The sequence below is a fragment of the Symphalangus syndactylus genome, chromosome 10, assembly GCF_028878055.3.
Source record: "Symphalangus syndactylus isolate Jambi chromosome 10, NHGRI_mSymSyn1-v2.1_pri, whole genome shotgun sequence".
In the NCBI taxonomy this organism is placed as follows: domain Eukaryota; kingdom Metazoa; phylum Chordata; class Mammalia; order Primates; family Hylobatidae; genus Symphalangus; species Symphalangus syndactylus.
Window position 1 is genome coordinate 127,995,414 of NC_072432.2, and position 17,422 is coordinate 128,012,835.

A 17,422-nucleotide genomic window follows, 5' to 3' on the forward strand; every position below is an offset into this window, starting at 1 on the left:
AGCTCAAGCGGTAATGCTTGCTCACCTGCAGCTTACCCCCTGCTGTGTGGCCTGGTTCCTAACAAGCCACAGACCAGTACCAGTTGGCAGCTGGGGTTAGGGACCTCTGCTCTAAGATATAACTTTTCTATTTCATCCTTGAAGGCTCAGTGGAGAAATCGAGACTTCCAATAAATGAATTGATATGATTTGAACATTTTGAAGGTTGTGATAGAAAACATTATCCTGGGCCGGGCGCGGTGGCTCACGCTTGTAATCCCAGCACTTTGGGAGGCCGAGGCGGGCGGATCACGAGGTCAGAAGATCGAGACCACGGTGAAACCCCGTCTCTACTAAAAATACAAAAAAAATTAGCCGGGCTTGGTAGTGGGTGCCTGTAGTCCCAGCTACTCGAAGAGGCTGAGGCAGGAGAATGGTGTGAACCTGGGAGGCGGAGCTTGCAGTGAGCCGAGATTGTGCCACTGCACTCCAGCCTGGGTGACAGAGCAAGACTCCATCTCAAAAAAAAAAAAAAAAAAAAAAAAGAAAACATTATCCTGATACATGCTCACTTTTTGATTGTGAAACTGTACTCATGAATAGGTGTGACTTTTCAAAGTGAAGGTTCAAGAAAATAACCATAAAAATGTTCTACAGCTTCAACTCACACAGACCCGTGTGACCTATACTGAACCACAGCATTTTCTTTGTCTTCTAATGTGTAAGACAATTGTGAGAACTAATTAAATGTGTTCCTACGGATGTGAGTTTCCCCCAAGGAGAGTGCTTGAATAAGGCAAATATTATAAGAAGTAGTCGGTGATTATAGAGGTGTATTTAAATGACCCAGAGGTGTGGAAATTGAAGAAGCACAAATGAGTATACTATGGATTTTTATTTAATGTGCAGCAGATCATTAATCTATGATTACATCAAAGGCTAAACTTTTTTTTTTAAAAAAAATTTCTTTTCCTTTTTTTGTTCCTTTTTTTTCCTTTTTCTTCCTTCCATTATTTTACTTTCTCTCTGCTGGAACCTACAACATACTGTTTTATCATGCCTACGTCTTGATTACATTTTAAAATAAGCATCAGGAATCCCATATGACCTATGAATGTAGAGAAGAGAAGAGAGAAATGAAGGGGTTGGAATGTATGTACATATTTGTGAGATTAAAAAGAAAACAGAACAGTGTATCTGAGGAAAATAGGCAATATCTCAAAAACCCAAACCCAGACATAATCAGATTTCAATTCAATCTAGCATCTTTTCAAATACTTTGCATCTAATAACAGCAGAAATGGGAGTGCATTACATCAAAATGACATATAGTAGAAGCTCACCCAGCTGGCAGACAGAGGATTCTAGTGCTTGGGATGGTATTATTTAACGCGTTTATGACTATTGCTTAAGCATGTTCGGAATTTTATAACAGAAGTATGAATAGTACTTACTGTATCTCAATACAGCCACATCTGCATACAAGGCATATGGAAAACGTATTCCCTCAAACACTTTACCACAAATTACCAGTGTTAATGAATATCCAGACATTATATTGGGAAAACAAATATAGGGAATGAAAGCAAAGGTGCAGTTGTTAGGAAGAAAGCTTTGTCCTCAGATTTATCAGTAAGGAATATTTCAAATGAGTTTTTATAGATTGCCAGTTGATAACCTTATTATCATCTATCCTTTTTTTTTTTTTTTTTTTGAGACGGAGTCTTGCTCTGTCACCCAGGCTGGAGTGCAGTGGCGCAATCTCGGCTCGCTGCAAGCTCCGCCTCCAGGCTTCATGCCATTCTCCTGCCTCAGCCTCTCGGAGTAGCTGGGACTACAGGCGCCCGCCACCACACCCAGCTAATTTTTTGTATTTTTAGTAGAGATGGGGTTTCACCGTGGTCTCGATATCCTGACCTCGTGATCCACCCGCCTCGGCCTCCCAAAGTGCTGGGATTACAAGCGTGATCCACTGCGCCCGGCCTGAACTATGCTTTTAACATGGCCCCATTATTCCCAGACATCAAAGTTATACAACCACCCTCTCCAAGGAAATGAGTTTTTGTGGATACTTTCTTCTTCCCTTTTTTTTTTTAGGGGTTGGGGTCTTGTTCTGACACCCAGACTGGAGTGCAGTGGTGTTATCATAGCACACTGCAACCTCAAACTCCTGGGTTCTAGTGATCCTCTCACCTCATCCTCCCAGGTAGCTGGGACTACAAGTGCATGCCATCCTGCTCAGCTACTTTTTCAAAATTTTTTGTAGGCACAGGGTCTCACTGTGTTGCCTAAGCTGGTCTCAAACTCTTGCTCTTGAGTGAGTCTCCTGCCTTGGCCCCGCTAGTAGCTGCAAATGGAGGCACACTCCACCAGCTTGGCTAACTTTTTAAAAATTTCTTTTGTAGAGATGGGGTCTTACTATGTTGCCCAGGCCAGCATAGGCCCTTTCAAAAAAGAGAACAGAGGAATTTGGAACTCAAGTGGGGGATTAATTCAAGAGAAAGCCAGGTGATCATTTACTCAACAGCAAAATAACCAGATATTTTTTAACAGATTATAAATGCAAATGCCACTTGCCTATACAAATGGCTATGGGGGTGCTGTACCCACCCCTTGGAATATGCAGAACGGTTTTCGTTTCTCAGTTTTTCTTAGCTTCTGAATTTAGGAGGTTCCCTATTTTGTTATGTCTTTGTTTTATGGCAGCAATTTTCATCTTTTTATAGCATTTTTATGACCCATGGAAAGGCCTCTTGGCACAATATCTGGCAATGTTTCACCTCAGATACTGTCACAAAAGAATTCACAGCAGTAGAGAGCAGAGTTTCATCAAGGAATCCAACCTGTACTTGCCCCAGGTGTGACAGATGTCAGCCCTCAGCTATCCCTACTTACCCCGCGATGAACTTGGTTCTACAGTCTCCCAAACAAATGATGTGTAAGCCTGTACAGCTATCAGGGAAATCTTTCTCATCAGTGGGTGAGTCTATGGCTTTAAACCTCTATCTCAGGGCACCCACATGAGAACCAAACTGCTGTGTTCAGTCTCCAAATTTCACTGTGACCTCAATCCATCTAATTTTTTCTCTGGTTTCAGTGGCAAATTCAGTTCCCTCCTGAGCCTAGAAACTTGCAGTACATTGTAGATCAGTTGGCTAGATAACTGAACTTCCTGCTCATTCCTTTTCACCTCGTTCTTGTCAGTTTCCAGTGCCCCATATCTGTATCTGAGCCCCATGGTCTCAGATGCTGAATGGGGCCCTGTCTGAACTTCCCCAAATCTCCCCAAAATTCTGATGCTCATCCTTAAGACTACCTCGATACTCTTGATGCTATCTATTCCCCTCTTTGAGTCAGTCTTGATTTTCATCTCCTACTCCTCAGCCTCACCTCTTCTAACGACACCTACAGAGGTAGGATAAGATGGCTCTGCCTGCCCTTGGACTGCTGATTTGAATTACTGGAACTTCTTTATGAGACATGCAAGTACCCTTAATTTGGCATACCCCAAATATTACTTCCAAGAATATAACCTATTTGCAAGTCCAGGCAGTTTGTAGGAAAAGGTAGAAACTCATTTTTAGGAAAGGAAGAAAGCTATAGAGAACGAAGTCCAAGACATCCCAAACAAGTTGTAAGCTGTAATAGGGGAAGTGATTCTGATTTCTTCATTTCATCCCATTACCTGGAAAAGCCTGAATAATGTTGGAAAGCTTGAAAGAGAGAGAGGGAGGGAGGGAGAGAGAGAGAGAGTGAGAGAGGAAGGAAGGAAGGAAAGAAGGAAGGAAGGAAGGAAGGAAGGAAGGAAGGAAGGAAGGAAGGAAGGAAAGAAGGAAGGAAGGAAAGAAGGAAGGAAGGAAGGAAGGAAGGGAGGGAGGGAGGAAGAAAGAAAGGGAGGGAGGGAGAGAAGGAAAGAGGCCAGGCTCAGTGGCTCATACCTGTAATCCTAGCAATTTTAGAGGCCGAGGAGGGTGGATCACCTGAGATCAGGAGTTCAAGACCAGCCCGACCAACATGGTGAAACTCATTCTACTAAAAATACAAAAATTAGCCAGGTGTGGTGGTGGGCACCTGTAATCCCAGCTACTCAAGAGGCTGAGGCAGGAGAATTGCTTGAACCAGGAGGCAGAGGTTTCAGTGAGCCAAGATGGTGTCACTGCACTCTAGTCTGGGCAACAGAGTGAGACCCTGTCTCAAAAAATAAAAATAAAATAAAATAAAAGATAAAGAAATAAAGAGAGAAAAAAAGAAAAGAAAGAGAAAGAAAGCAAATGAGTAAACCAATAAAGTGATGACAACAAAACCTAGATATGAAGCTCCGCAGACATAGAGACCTGAATTTTCTTTTCACTATTCCTAATTCCTATTTAGTTGGTTACATATTGGAAGATAGGATTGAAGTTCTTGCTTTTGAGCCTGATGCGGTCTGAATTAAAGTCAACTTGAGTAGCCTGGTAAGTCTAGCAAAAAGTAAATCAACTTCTATTTTGAAGATACCAAGGACATTTTATTGTTTTTTCTTTTCCAGGTCCTTTTTCTGTAGTCCCAATACTATGTTTTAGTTATACCTAATCATTTCTCATGTGTTTCCTACACACCACCATACTATTTCATATTTCTGTGCTTTTTAAAAATAATGTTATCTACTCCTGGAATTCCCTTTAGCTCTGTTTCTACACAGGGAGCATCTTTTGGTTTGTGAAAACTAACGTTATAAGTCACCTCCTCTCTGATGCAATTTCTATGGCATCTGTTCTGTTGCTGTTAATGGGATAAATCATTTCTCCTCAGAATGTTGTACAAATCAGTATTATTTCACTGCTTGGTGGTGCTGGTGTCAGGAAAGGGTTAAATATACAAGCGAATAAGTAAATCACATTATGATACTACAAATGGTAATCAATAATCATTATAGATTATGATGATTGTAAACATGAACTACAAATATAGATAGAGCAGTGAATGACAAATTATTTTCAAAAAGCAATATTCAATGAATGTTTTCCTGGCTATAATTTTATATGGTTTTTCCAAAGGCTCTTTCCATGCTTTACGTCCTCAACTTTTTTTTGTGATTGATGTCTTGAATGAGACAGGTGACATGAGTATTTTGATTCACCAAACCCAGCAGGAATGCTAACACAGTTGGCAACAAGATGAAAATTCAAAATTGTTTCAACAGCTGGATAGATGGAGAAAATTTAGTAGAAGGGGTACTGAGTACTTACACATTGTTGATGGCATTGTGTATTGGTGAAACAGATTTTTTGAAACTTGGAAATGTATGTCAAAAATATAAAATGAATGCATAACCTAAGAACCAAACATTTCACATCTGGAGATATTAACTAAGAAACAACTTGACACGTCATATAAGTCTTATACACATGAATGATCATAGTATTTGTAAAATGGTAATAATGGAGATTTGACCCCATCAGTAATATATACAAATATACACATAAATAATATATGCCAAAAGATACATGTTATAAACCATATTATAAAGCATATCATATGTTGTTATAAGATAAATAATATTGTGCAAAACTGTAAAACAAAAAGGAAAACGTTAGATCATCCGGACGATGTTATATAAAGACTTTATATTTGCCCATACAACTCAGAAGTCATCAGGGAGTACACTGGCTCTCAGAGAGCTAGTTAAAGCTTGATTTCCACCCTGCAGTCAGAATTTGTGGAAATATTATACAAAACCATCCCCAGAGTTTCTGCTCATTCCCAAGGGCTCAAGCACTCCTGAGCACCTACATTTACAGGTGATGTTTTAGGGCTTTATCACCCCAGGTAAAAATGCTCCATCCTTTTATCTGTTTCCATAAAAATAAGCCCACTCACACAAAGCAATGTATAAGTTTTCAGTGGAGTTACTGAAGATAAGAAGGGTTATAGGGAGGACTTATATTGCTATGCTCTTCAATATCCATCACTTTCCTTGGCTTCCACTCCTCCAACTCCTCCATGCCCTCCTTTGCCACGTGTTCTTATTCTTGGTCCTCACCCCTTTGTCTTGGTGCCTGGGTGCCCTTTGATAACCAGGCCACACCTAGGAATCAACTCCTACATTAAGGACCAACAAATACAGATATATGTGTACTAGCTGTTACAGTAATAATTCATTCCCAACAAATTATTTAAATATGTAAAAAGGAAAGGCAGTATAGGAATATATCAAAATATTGATAGCAATTAATTATTGGTGGTGAGTTTAAAAGTGATTTAAATTTTATTATTTATTCTGTAATTTCAAAAATGAACAAGTGTTACTTTTTCATTACAAGGAAAACAAGTTTCTGAAAATTGAATTGTTTGTGTAATGTACTGGTAAACTGTCCAAAAATAGAAACTATATCAGGATTCGGGGGACTATTTTAGAGGTAATGGTATAGGATGGCTCTTCTAACTAGAATTTTATGATTCAAGGCTTGTTGTTAAGATAAAATGACATAATGAAAATGACAGTACTTTGAAAAGTACAGATCTCCATAAAAGTATGCTATTATTTTGAGGCTTTGTAGTGCAGTGAGTGATAAGTACAATTGCTGGTACCGAATAGAACATAAACTTCTAGAACAGGATGGAACAGACGTTTAAGGGTAGACATATGATAAAATGCACAGTGGCTCAAATTTCTGAACTCATCCCAAACTCATGTTTGATAAAGACATCTTACATCTTATCTCTTCTCCATTATTTTCCTTTCCTTCCCTGCTTTCCTGAGTCACTTTTTTACTTTTTTTTTGTTGTTGTTGTTTGAGAAAAGGTCTCAGTCTGTCACTCAGGCTGGAATGCAGTGGTGTGATCACAGCTCACTGCAGCCTCAAACTCCTGGGCTCAAGTAATCCTCTCACCTCAGCCTCCCGAGTAGCTGGGACTACAGGAGTATGGCATGATGCCTGTTAATTTTATTATTGTTATTAATAGTAATAGTAGTAGAGACAAGGTCTAGCTATGTTGCCCAGGCTGGTCTCCAACTCGTGTGCTCAAGTCATCCATCCTGTGCTCGGCCTCCCAAATGCCAAGATTACAGGCATAAGTCATCAGCCCCTGATTCTGTCTCTCTATTTCATCCTTGGGCCATGGGAAGAAAAGTCGGGGTAATTGCAGCTTCATTTCATCACCATAAACTTAAGAATTTAAATAAGTATTGTCATATAATGTTTTGTTTACACCTATAGCAACAGAAATATTAAATCCTATTGTGACTTCTGGAGTTTCTAACCAAATCTTTTAATTGTGCATACAGTCAATATAAAGCAAACCAATTCATGAATAAAAATTAAGAAAAGCAGAGTTTATAGGTAGAAAGACGAGTACATATTTGGGGTTAGAGAAGCAGTCAGCTGTTTTTCGATTTGCCCAAAAAAGATTAAAATAAAACAAAGCCATTTTTTTTTTTTTTTTTTTTTTTTTTTGCTCGTTGGACCTGAATGCATTAGGAAGCCTTTTCAATTATAGTGAGATCTTGTTTTTATTTAGTTTTGCTTTGTTTTGTTTTCTACGGTTGTCTGAAAAAATTTAAATAGGTGTTAGGATGTAAGAAAGATCAAAGAAAAAAAGTCTTTAAAAATATGATGTCCCTGTCATCATTTTCAAGAAGTGTCATCCATGAATATAAAACATACTTCCAGCTCTGTGAAACGTTAGCATTAAGATTATTGCACATTTTATTGGCCTTTCCTAGGCTCTGAAACTAGAAATTCATCTGCTTCTAACCTTTCCACCCAAGTCGACTTCATACATAAGTAAAGAGCAAGTTGAAATTACAGAGAGCTGTAAAGAAACGGAAGTTCCCCGCTTTCTTCTTTCAAAACCAATATTAAAATATATGAGGTGCAATTGTCAAACTAAAAAATTGCCAGATGATTCATAAGAAATGAGTGGCCAGCAAGCTAGCCTGACTGCTCCCTTGCATTACCAATTTTGACGGGTCTTTGGGAAGGAAGATAGTTATTTCCTGTTAAGTCAGACAGCAATGAAGCTGTGGGCTGCTGGGCAAAGGGGAGGAAGAATGACCAGCTGCTGAACACAAGCAGAAGATAATGCCACTCAATGCAGCAGGTTCAGATGTTACTTTTTTTAAGTAAACAGCTTGTAAATGAAACCCCAAAGGACTCTATTTCCCCTCCTCCAGTTCTTATTCTCACACAATCCCCCATTTAATCATCTCCCCAAGGAGAAACAGGCTTACCTGTCAGGCATCCTTTTAACTTGTCAGGGACTTAACTGTAGCTGAGGCAGCCAGAAATTACAGCTAAATGGATTTACACATTGGAGGGTGAGTATCTGCTTCTGTTCACTGAGCCACACCATTGATGCCTAATTTGTTGCTTACATGTCACAGCAGCAGCAATACTTGTAACCAGCTTGCACAGGAGGCAGGGGTTCAGAGCAAGCACGTGATCCTGTCCCACCTGATTTGGCCATCAGGGACAGCTTATCCCTGCGAGGTTCTCGACCAGCATCTTGCTGAATTATGCAATAGAGTTGTAGTATGTGGTAAACTTGGAAAGAAAGCAAAGGGGACGTGAACTTCTGTTCCTATTCTTCAGAAAGCCCAACACCACTACTATGAGCATCATAATGAATAAGTTTTGAGGCTTTCATTGCAGACTGCCTTATACTGGGCAATGTTCATTGACTTTGTTCATTCATCAAACATTTAATGAGTTTTTGTTTTACAAATTTCTAGCAACTGCCTTATAAGGCCTTGATTCTTTTGAATATGTAAACTGAACATATTTATATTGATATATGTGTATTTATGTGTGTGCTTGTGTGTATAAATATATATGTATATACACATAAATATTACACTTATAAATATATGTATATATATTTACACACACACACACACGTACACACACACACACACACACATACACATATACAGGATCCCTGAGTAAGGGGACAGGGAATTGGATATTGTCAGGGTGAATTGTTGGAAGTTTCCATTCCATGAGAACCAAATGAATATAATGGGAAAAGTAGTGTTAAGGTATATTGTAGTAAATGAACAATGACAGAATTGGAATGGAAAAAGAAGGGACATAGTTTGTCATAGTCCTCTAAACACTAGGGAAGTATATCTTCAACTGATATATTTCATTTAAAATGAAAACAAAGTTGGTGTGCATCTTGTTATAAAGACATTCATTGAATATCAGTACAGGGAGTGATTTGAGAGAAATATTGTATGGTACTAATCAAAACATTTTGTGACCTGCTCCTTAAGAGAAGACATATGCAACTGCCATCTAAATAGACTGAACAGCAGTGCTAAATAACAGAGTGGTAATACCATGAGTGATTTTTTAAAAAGGAAGCCCAACTAGTCACTATTTGGGGCTTAATCAGTAACACTAACACTGAGAGGCTAAAGCCCTTCTCCATTACAGCATGATGATTGTTGAAGTGAGACTAGAACAGCATGGGACATACCCCATGGAATAACACCAATGAACTTCAAAGTCAGCTTCAGTTTCAGCTGACAGTAACAGATTCAACAGCAGGTAGCAGGAGTAAAATTATAGAGTTCAGCAGAATGGAAACCACTGGGCACAGAAGGCTGCAGAAGAGAAGGTAACTAACCACAGCAAATTATCTCAACTCTCTTGCTGCAAAGGAGAGGTACTCAACTCTGACTACACTAATTATCACCTAGAGAGCATCTTAAAACCATCCCTACCCTGAAGAACCCAAATTCAATCGGCCTGGCATGAATTCCTGGCATAGGTTATTAGAATCCTCTTGGACTCTAATGTGAAGCTAGAGCTGAGAACCACTGTCCTAAAGAAAATGAAGGATTGGATAGGCTGGTTCAAGCAGTTAAGCCAGGGGGAACTGCAGCTATAGATTAAGGCTGTGTTGACCCACACTCACCCTCCTGAAGGACTCCTTCTCATTGCTGTGGCTTGAGAATGTAATTTACATAAAAAAGATGAGATAATACACATAATTTATCTATAGCCAGCATATAGGTTAAAATCAAATCATGCTTTGTCCTATACTCTGAAAGAAATCTTAGGGCACATTTTTTAAAAATAAAAATGACATTGATACATTCTGAGTAAATTGATCAAGAAATTATCTATTTCTTTCCAAAGAAGCTAAAACAATTTTATTGTCAAGAAGGATTTCAAGAGAGTTTTTAAAGGCAAGTGAGAGTCTGTTAGTAGAAAAAGAGAGAACATTCCAGACACAGGGCACAGAGGTCTGACAAAGAGGATCTGAATTATTAAAAGGAATGTTGAATAGTCTGTTTTTAATTTCTTCTTTTTTTTGAAATACCTTCTTCCAGAGTGATTCTTTGTAATATTTGTTTAGAACCTGTGTATCTCTTAAGAAAATGCCTTACCTATAAGATGAAACAGTAAAGCCATGAGCAAGTACAGTAAGTCATAAAACCCCTCCCCATGTTTGAATTGATAATTTGTGTTCCTTCTTGCGTCAATTTATTTTTATCATTATCAAGAACTGAAAATTAGTAAGTATCCCTTGCACACACAGGATTATCCTAAGTATAGTCAAAATCTTTAGTTTCTTTTCTGTCATTTTGCCTTTAAAGATATTTAAAAATAACTTGTAAAATAAGATTATAAATTCCTGCAGAATCAAGCGGAGGATGAGCAATGTTACAATAAAGAAAACTTGGCTATACCAAAAACATTAGCCCGGTGTGGTGGCACATGCCTGTAGTCCCAGCTACTCAGGAGGCTGAGGTGGAAGGATTGTTTGGCCCCAGGGGTTGAGGCTGCAGTGAGTCAAGATTGTGCCACTGCACTCCAGCCTTGGAGACAGGGCAAAACCATGTGGAAGAAAGAAGAGAAGAAGAAAGAAAGAAAAAAGAAGGAAGGAAGGAAGGAGAGAGAAAGAGAGAGAGAAGGAAGGAAGGAAGGAAGGAAGGAAGGAAGGAAGGAAGGAAGGAAGGAAGGAAGGGAGGGAGGGAGAAGAGAAAAGAGAAGAGAAGAGAAGAGAAGAGAAGAGAAGAGAAGAGAAGAGAAGAGAAGAGAAAGAAGAGAAGAGAAGAGAAGAGAAGAGAAGAGAAGAGAAGAGAAGAGAAGAGAGAGAAGAGAAGAGAAGAGAAGAGAAGAGAAGAGAAGAGAAGAGAAGAAAGGAGGGAGGGAGAGGAAGGAAGGAAGGAAGGAAGGAAGGAAGGAAGGAAGGAAGGAAGGAAGGAAGGAGGGAAGGAAAAAGAGAAAAGAAAACTTGGCAATATCTATGTTGGAAGTCTGGTTGTTTTGTTATACATTACTATACATATATGTGAGGTGTACACGAATTTTAGTGTTCTTATTTCGAAAGTAGAAAAACTAAAGAGAAGAAAATCTGAGTGACACTCCTAAAGATGCACACTGGATCAAGAATAAGATATAGCATTAGTTTTTATGTGCAGGTCACTTGATGACTAATAGGTCACAAGAAATCCAGTAAGTCGGCCACACAGAACTACGATCTATCTCCCAATTTGCTGCTCACCAGTTGTATGATTTGGCCATGTTGTTCAAAGTCAGGATCCCCCTCTACAACTTGGAGATAGTACCTGTTTTATAGTACTGTTGTGAAGTTTCATGAGTATGGAAAGTGCTTACTATAGTTAAAGTACTTAATAAATGGATGCTATTATTCAGTCTTCATAATTGTATTTTTATTATTGACAGGATCCGATTTATGTTGAAATATACAAGCTACTGAACCACAACTAATCCAACATCTTTAAAAGGTGGCAATAGAATAAGCATTGCGAGCTTATATTGTTTTTTTGTTTTGAATGATTGAATCTATTATAACACGCTGCTGGAGGCAATTCAGTTCCTATGTTTTCTCAGCTGGAAGATGGAATATGAGAGACAAAGAGGAAGGTGATTTTTTCCCCCGGGTTACTGTTGCCATTTCCTACAAACAGAGAGCACGTACTGAAGAGAGGACCTAGAGAGGTTAGAGCTAAAAAGATTTTTACAGATCTATAGTAGAAACACCTTTTTAAAACAACGAGTAAAAACTCTAAACTTGAGCTAAAAGTTGTACCCAAAATCCCACTGTTATTTCATGGTAGAGACAAGGTTAGAACCCAGATCTCCAGATTCTCCATCATTCTTTTTACTAAACAATTCTTCTATTTTTATAATTTTTATCTGTTATTAAATTGCTTCCTAAGCTTGGTGCTGCTAAGTTAAATTATTTAAATCTTGCAGCTTTACTTTTTATGTCTTTCCCTTCAAAACTGTGTATACATTATCTAACCTGTGAAGACATAAGACCACTCTTGGGGATCAGCTTATCACCAGAAAAGGCCCTGAGATGACAAGTCCAAATCAATTCCACAAGAAGGGCAACTGCCTATATAAAATGCAGAGAGCTTGAGAGGCCCTGGCAAGAAACTTCTGGGTCGTATTTTAATAAAAAATCCCAAAGAAATTACATCATACATTTCCACATAAGACATTGGAGAATAACTAAGATAGACATGCTTAGAGGTTTCAGAATGTATACTCAATCTCTAATACCAAGGATATAAGAGGTGATTATTTTGACTTATTGTAAGAATGAGATTTGAGAGGCATGGGATCAAAAATCAAGTGCCATGTAATTTGAAAATAAAGAAAAACTTAATTCGTGCTTTATTAATTAGCAGCTTAAAAACTAATCTTCCAAGTCCTATATCATTAGTTCTCCAGGTACTGTGATGTAGGCAGTGCTGTCTTCATCAGACAGGTTCGGTGATTTACCCAAAGTTACACAACTCCAAGTTAGAAATCCAGTACCTATACAGTGAGTTGATTGCCAGCATGTTGTCCTTTCTAACACAATACTACCATATTACTCCAGAAATCTTTGGAATGTATAGTTATCTGCTCTAAGGAAGAAATAAAAGAAACTGAAGTATGTATAGGGCTTTGAGGTTTTAAGAAATGATTTTCTGTACCACTTTCAACATAAACTGTATAGACACAGTGCAAAGAGAAAACCACAACTGGAAAAGAATCTCAAAAGGTCAACTAGTTTGAGAGGGCAGCCAACAGAAGCCATCTCAATTTTAGTAGATTCTTGATATATGGATATGAACACAATCTGAAAAGACTAACTTAATATCTTCTTGACTCAGAGTTGACCCAAACCCAATCCAAACCTGAAAAAGAAGAAAAGCTGAAGCTGAAGGTTCGAAGCCATATCTTATAACATATTTTAGATGGAAAATATTAGCAAACGATTTTTTAGCCTAATTGCTAAACAATAAACAAGCAAGAATACTTTAGATACACATTTAAAAAGCAGGATGAGTTTAAATATAATAAAGATCCTTTACCTTGGAAAAATTATCCATATATGAGTTGCTTATGCATACACCCACACTCAAACATGCCAATTTCTTTGTTTCTTTCTTGCTTGTTTGCTTTCTTGCCTTTCTTTCTGTCTTGGTGTGTTAAAATTTACCTGAAAAATCAATGTAGGGAAAGATAGACTATTAAGGAATGCCCAACCTTTTCTCATAGGAAAACTGAAAATACAAATTATTACTACATTAGTCACAGTCCTCCAGAGAAACAGAACCAAGAGGTTTATTATAAGGAGTTGGTTCATGCAATTATAGAGGCTGGCAGATTCCAAGGTTTGCAGGGTGAGTATGCAAGCTGGACAGCCAATGGTGTAGAGCCAGTGTGAGTCCAAATGCCTGAGAACCGGGATCATTGATGGTAAAGTTCTAGTCCAAAGGCTGGTAGGCTCAAGACCCAGGAAAAGATGGTTTTTCAGTTTGAGTCCAAAGGCAGAAAAAAAGCTAATGTCCCAGTGTGAAAGTCATAATGCAAGATGAATTCTCTTACTCAGAAGAGGGTCAGCCTTTTTGTTCTATTCAGGCCTTAACTAATTGGATGAGGCCCGCCCACATTAGGAGGGCCATCTGCTTTATTCATTCTGTCTATTTACATGTTAATCTCATCCAAAAAATCCCTCACAGACACACCCACAATACTGTTTGAACAAATATCTGGGCACTCTGTGTCCCGGTCAAATTGACACATAAAGTTAACCATCACAGGTAGTAAAGGTAAAGAAACCAACATTATAACAAATACATAAGAATTTATAAAACCAAGCAAATGTGGCTTCTCAATGTCATTTACTTTTGGAAAAACATGCTCATTATAAAAATATTTATATGATGCCCCTTAGTCAGGTGTCTTTGCAAAGGACAAAGGTATTCAAGAAGAGAAATCCAAACCAAAGTTTAGGTTACATGAAAGATCAAGTAGGTATGCAGTCCAGAGCCTGAATGAAAAACAGAGAAGAAAAGTAGAATAAGCCCTTTACCCTTGCTTCAGCTCCAGGCGTATCTATGGGAGGTTTCATGTAGCCATAGAGATATGTGTGTGTGTCAAAATTGCCTCTTGAATTCTTTTCTTGATTCTTTCCCCCACTGGCAGATGAGACAAACATAAAGTGGAATCTAGGATTTCTCTACCTTCAGGATAATTTTGTCAATCAACATTTTCTTGAGAAAAGTGCTGAATTCTAAAAGACATGAAGAGAATGTGGCTGAATTTGTGTGAAGCACTGTCTGTAATTAGTACTTTCTAAGAGAAGCTGAGCAGGTAAAAATCAAAACAAACAAAAATGTAAGAGAAGTGGTTAGTTAGGTGTGATTTTTAAGAGCTTATTTTTCAACTGACACAAAAAACATAGGGGCTCTCTGACAGTTTTCCCTTATTTTCCATTGCGTGCAATCAGATACTGAATATTCTTCACCATTAAATACCTACTATTTACATAATCATATATAGTTACATTTCAAAACACTATCAGATCTATCATCATATTTGATTCTTATAAAATATCTCTAATGTTTATAATAATTAGTGCCTTATCTCCAATTTACAGATAGCAAAACTGAGGCACAATTCAGGATGACTTTCCTTACATCCCAGAAAAAAAGTGGCAGACCTGGGAAGAGATAAGACTTCCTTTTTTTTTTTTTTTTGTGATAGAGTCTCCCTCTATTGCTGAAGCTGGAGTGCAGTGGCACAATCTCGGCTCATTGCAACCTCCGCCTCCTGGGTTCAAGTTATTCTCCTGCTTCAGCCTCCCAAGTATCTGGGACTACAGGCACATGCCACCACGCCTTGCTAGTTTTTTTGGAGGCTTCGTTTGATAGCATAATACCATAAATGCCTTCCACTGTTTTCTCATAATTACTCTATAGATCATTCAAAAGTTTAATTGTCTTGTAAGGTGAGATGGTACATAGTTTCCCCTTTCCTATTTTTCAAGGATTAAAAAACTCAATTATATATGGGTAGGAGGGACTTCTGTTACTATTTTTCATGGATTAAACAACTCAATTATATGTGGGTGGGAGGGACTGCCATTCTGTAGTTGTCTGGCATTCCCTGTCTCGCTGTGCCTGAGATGAAAGCCCGATACGTTTGCTTTGCTCTTCTCTTCCATTGTTCAGGCAATGAAGGAAACATTACCCTAATCGTGCTCAATGTGTGCTATCTCTGGGCACAGCTATTGTGTAGACCTTCCAAGCTCAGCAATTAAGGAGTCTTACCAACGGCAGAACCCAGTGAGTGCTGCAGTGCCAGATACGTGCCCTCTAATAACATCCATTTTTGCTTTTCTAGCTAATTCCGGGAAAGATAGCCTGTTGGGCAAGGTTTCACAGTTCATAAGTCTCTCCTTTGTCACTTTCCCTCATCCTCTAGAGGGGCAGCTTGTGAGCCAATTCCCAAACAGAACCCACGGAGCAAAAGATCAGGCATGGCTTGGAGTCAGCTTCTTTATCAAATGAGCCCATAGAGTGTGAGCAAAGGCAAGCCTCAGAAAGAGATCTGCTTTGGCAGCTGGTTCACCAGTGAAGATGCCTGTAGCAAAAACTAACAACAGCAGACTTTTCTGGCTGCCTTGGAATACAACAGCTTAACGCTGACTCCTCTTGCTTGGGAAATTAATTGGGACTGATTGCTGGTGGGCTTTGAAGATCACACTACTGACCTACTACGGAGTTTTCTGGAAGTGGAATAGATGATGAGAATGTCTGATATCAAGAACTTGGTTTACAAGGCACACTCACTTCTATCAACTCCTTTAAAGATAAAAAGGCAAAAGCATGGGCTTTCAGTCAAATACCTCAATTCAAACCCCAGCTCTAATTTTACCAGTTGTGTTACCCAGAAAAAATTACCAACAGTCTTTAAACTTAAGTTTCTCTATCTATAACTGGGGAGATAACCATGCCTACCTTCCTAAGTCATTGTTTAGATTACAATCTATGTATCATTTAAATGTTAGATATAATTTACTCATTCCATAGAATATATAGCATCGCTCATTAAATGGTGGCTATTACTGCTTATCACAATAGCCATATAAATTAATTGTTATCATTTTAGCAATAAGAAAACTCAGGCTCAAATTGCATAGATTTGCCTAAGCTCACAGAGCTTTAAGAAGTAGAGCTGAGACCCAAACATATTATTCAAACACATAAACAATTAATTCTGTCATTCCAGAAACATAGAAGCTGGACAAATAACCAAATATTGAAAGAAGTTTCCAGTGCCTCACCTTGACTTTTTTCTCTAAATTGCATCGGTTTTTCTCCTGGATTGAATGTGCTTGCTATTCAAGAGGTACATTAGAGAATAAGAATGTAATTGGTCTTGAGTAATAGCAAGAGAAGGAAAATCTGGCGTTGGGGGGAGGGTATAGGAATCAAATACATGCTGCATTCCCATACATTATTTTATACAGCAAGGTTAAGATAAAGGAACAGAGGCATATCTGTTAGTATAAGGAAAAAAGCATAAGGAAGAATGGAACACATCTGCCAATGGAGGGGGATATAGGTATGGTATGAAGTTAATCAAACACAATCAGCGGGAGGAAGAAGGCACGTTAGACAGAAAAGGGTTAGAAATATGTAAATAGCTATTTGTATCTGTGCCTTAGGCCTAGTTAGCTTGTAAACAGTCTCTTATCATTCATTGTCATGCTATAGAACCTGCTATAATAAAATTACAAAACTTTTATGCTTTCTGAAGGGTTAGATTTTCTCAGCATATCAAAATGGTTATTTCTGGAGAGGATTGCTGCAGGATCCAGTGGGCCTGTGGAACCTGTTTCTTAGATTCTAACCCCCTACATTGTCACCACAGCTGTGCTGCCATACTGCTGCCTTACCCCTTCTATCTAAAGATACAAAGAGCCCTTGCAACAGGCACTGTTCTAAGTGCTTCACATTCTCACAACAGTCCAAGGAGGTGATGCAAATGTTACCCCACACTAAAATGATGAAAGTGAAGCACAGAGAAGTTAAGCAATTTGCCTAGCATAATGCAGTTAGAGTTGGCATTTCAACACATGCAGTCTAGCGCTGGTGCATGTATCCAAGACAATATATTCCATACCAATTCTTTTCAAA

At 38.5% G+C, this 17,422-nt stretch overlaps 1 long non-coding RNA gene across 2 annotated transcripts in view; it reads right to left on the bottom strand.

Moving 5' to 3' along the window:
* Positions 1 to 979: 979 nt before the first annotated feature.
* The window catches only part of LOC129491814 (uncharacterized), a 31,402-nt gene continuing 14,959 nt past the window's right edge, over positions 980 to 17,422 (bottom strand). Inside the window, exons 1-3 of one of the 2 annotated variants that reach the window (XR_008660628.2) lie at positions 15,994 to 16,088; positions 13,307 to 13,434; positions 980 to 1,087 (exon numbers count right to left, since the gene is read on the bottom strand). This is a non-coding gene — a long non-coding RNA (uncharacterized lncRNA). Of the gene's footprint in view, positions 1,088 to 13,306; positions 13,435 to 15,993; positions 16,089 to 17,422 lie in introns of those variants that run through there. The other variant, XR_008660629.2, reaches the window with a different exon arrangement.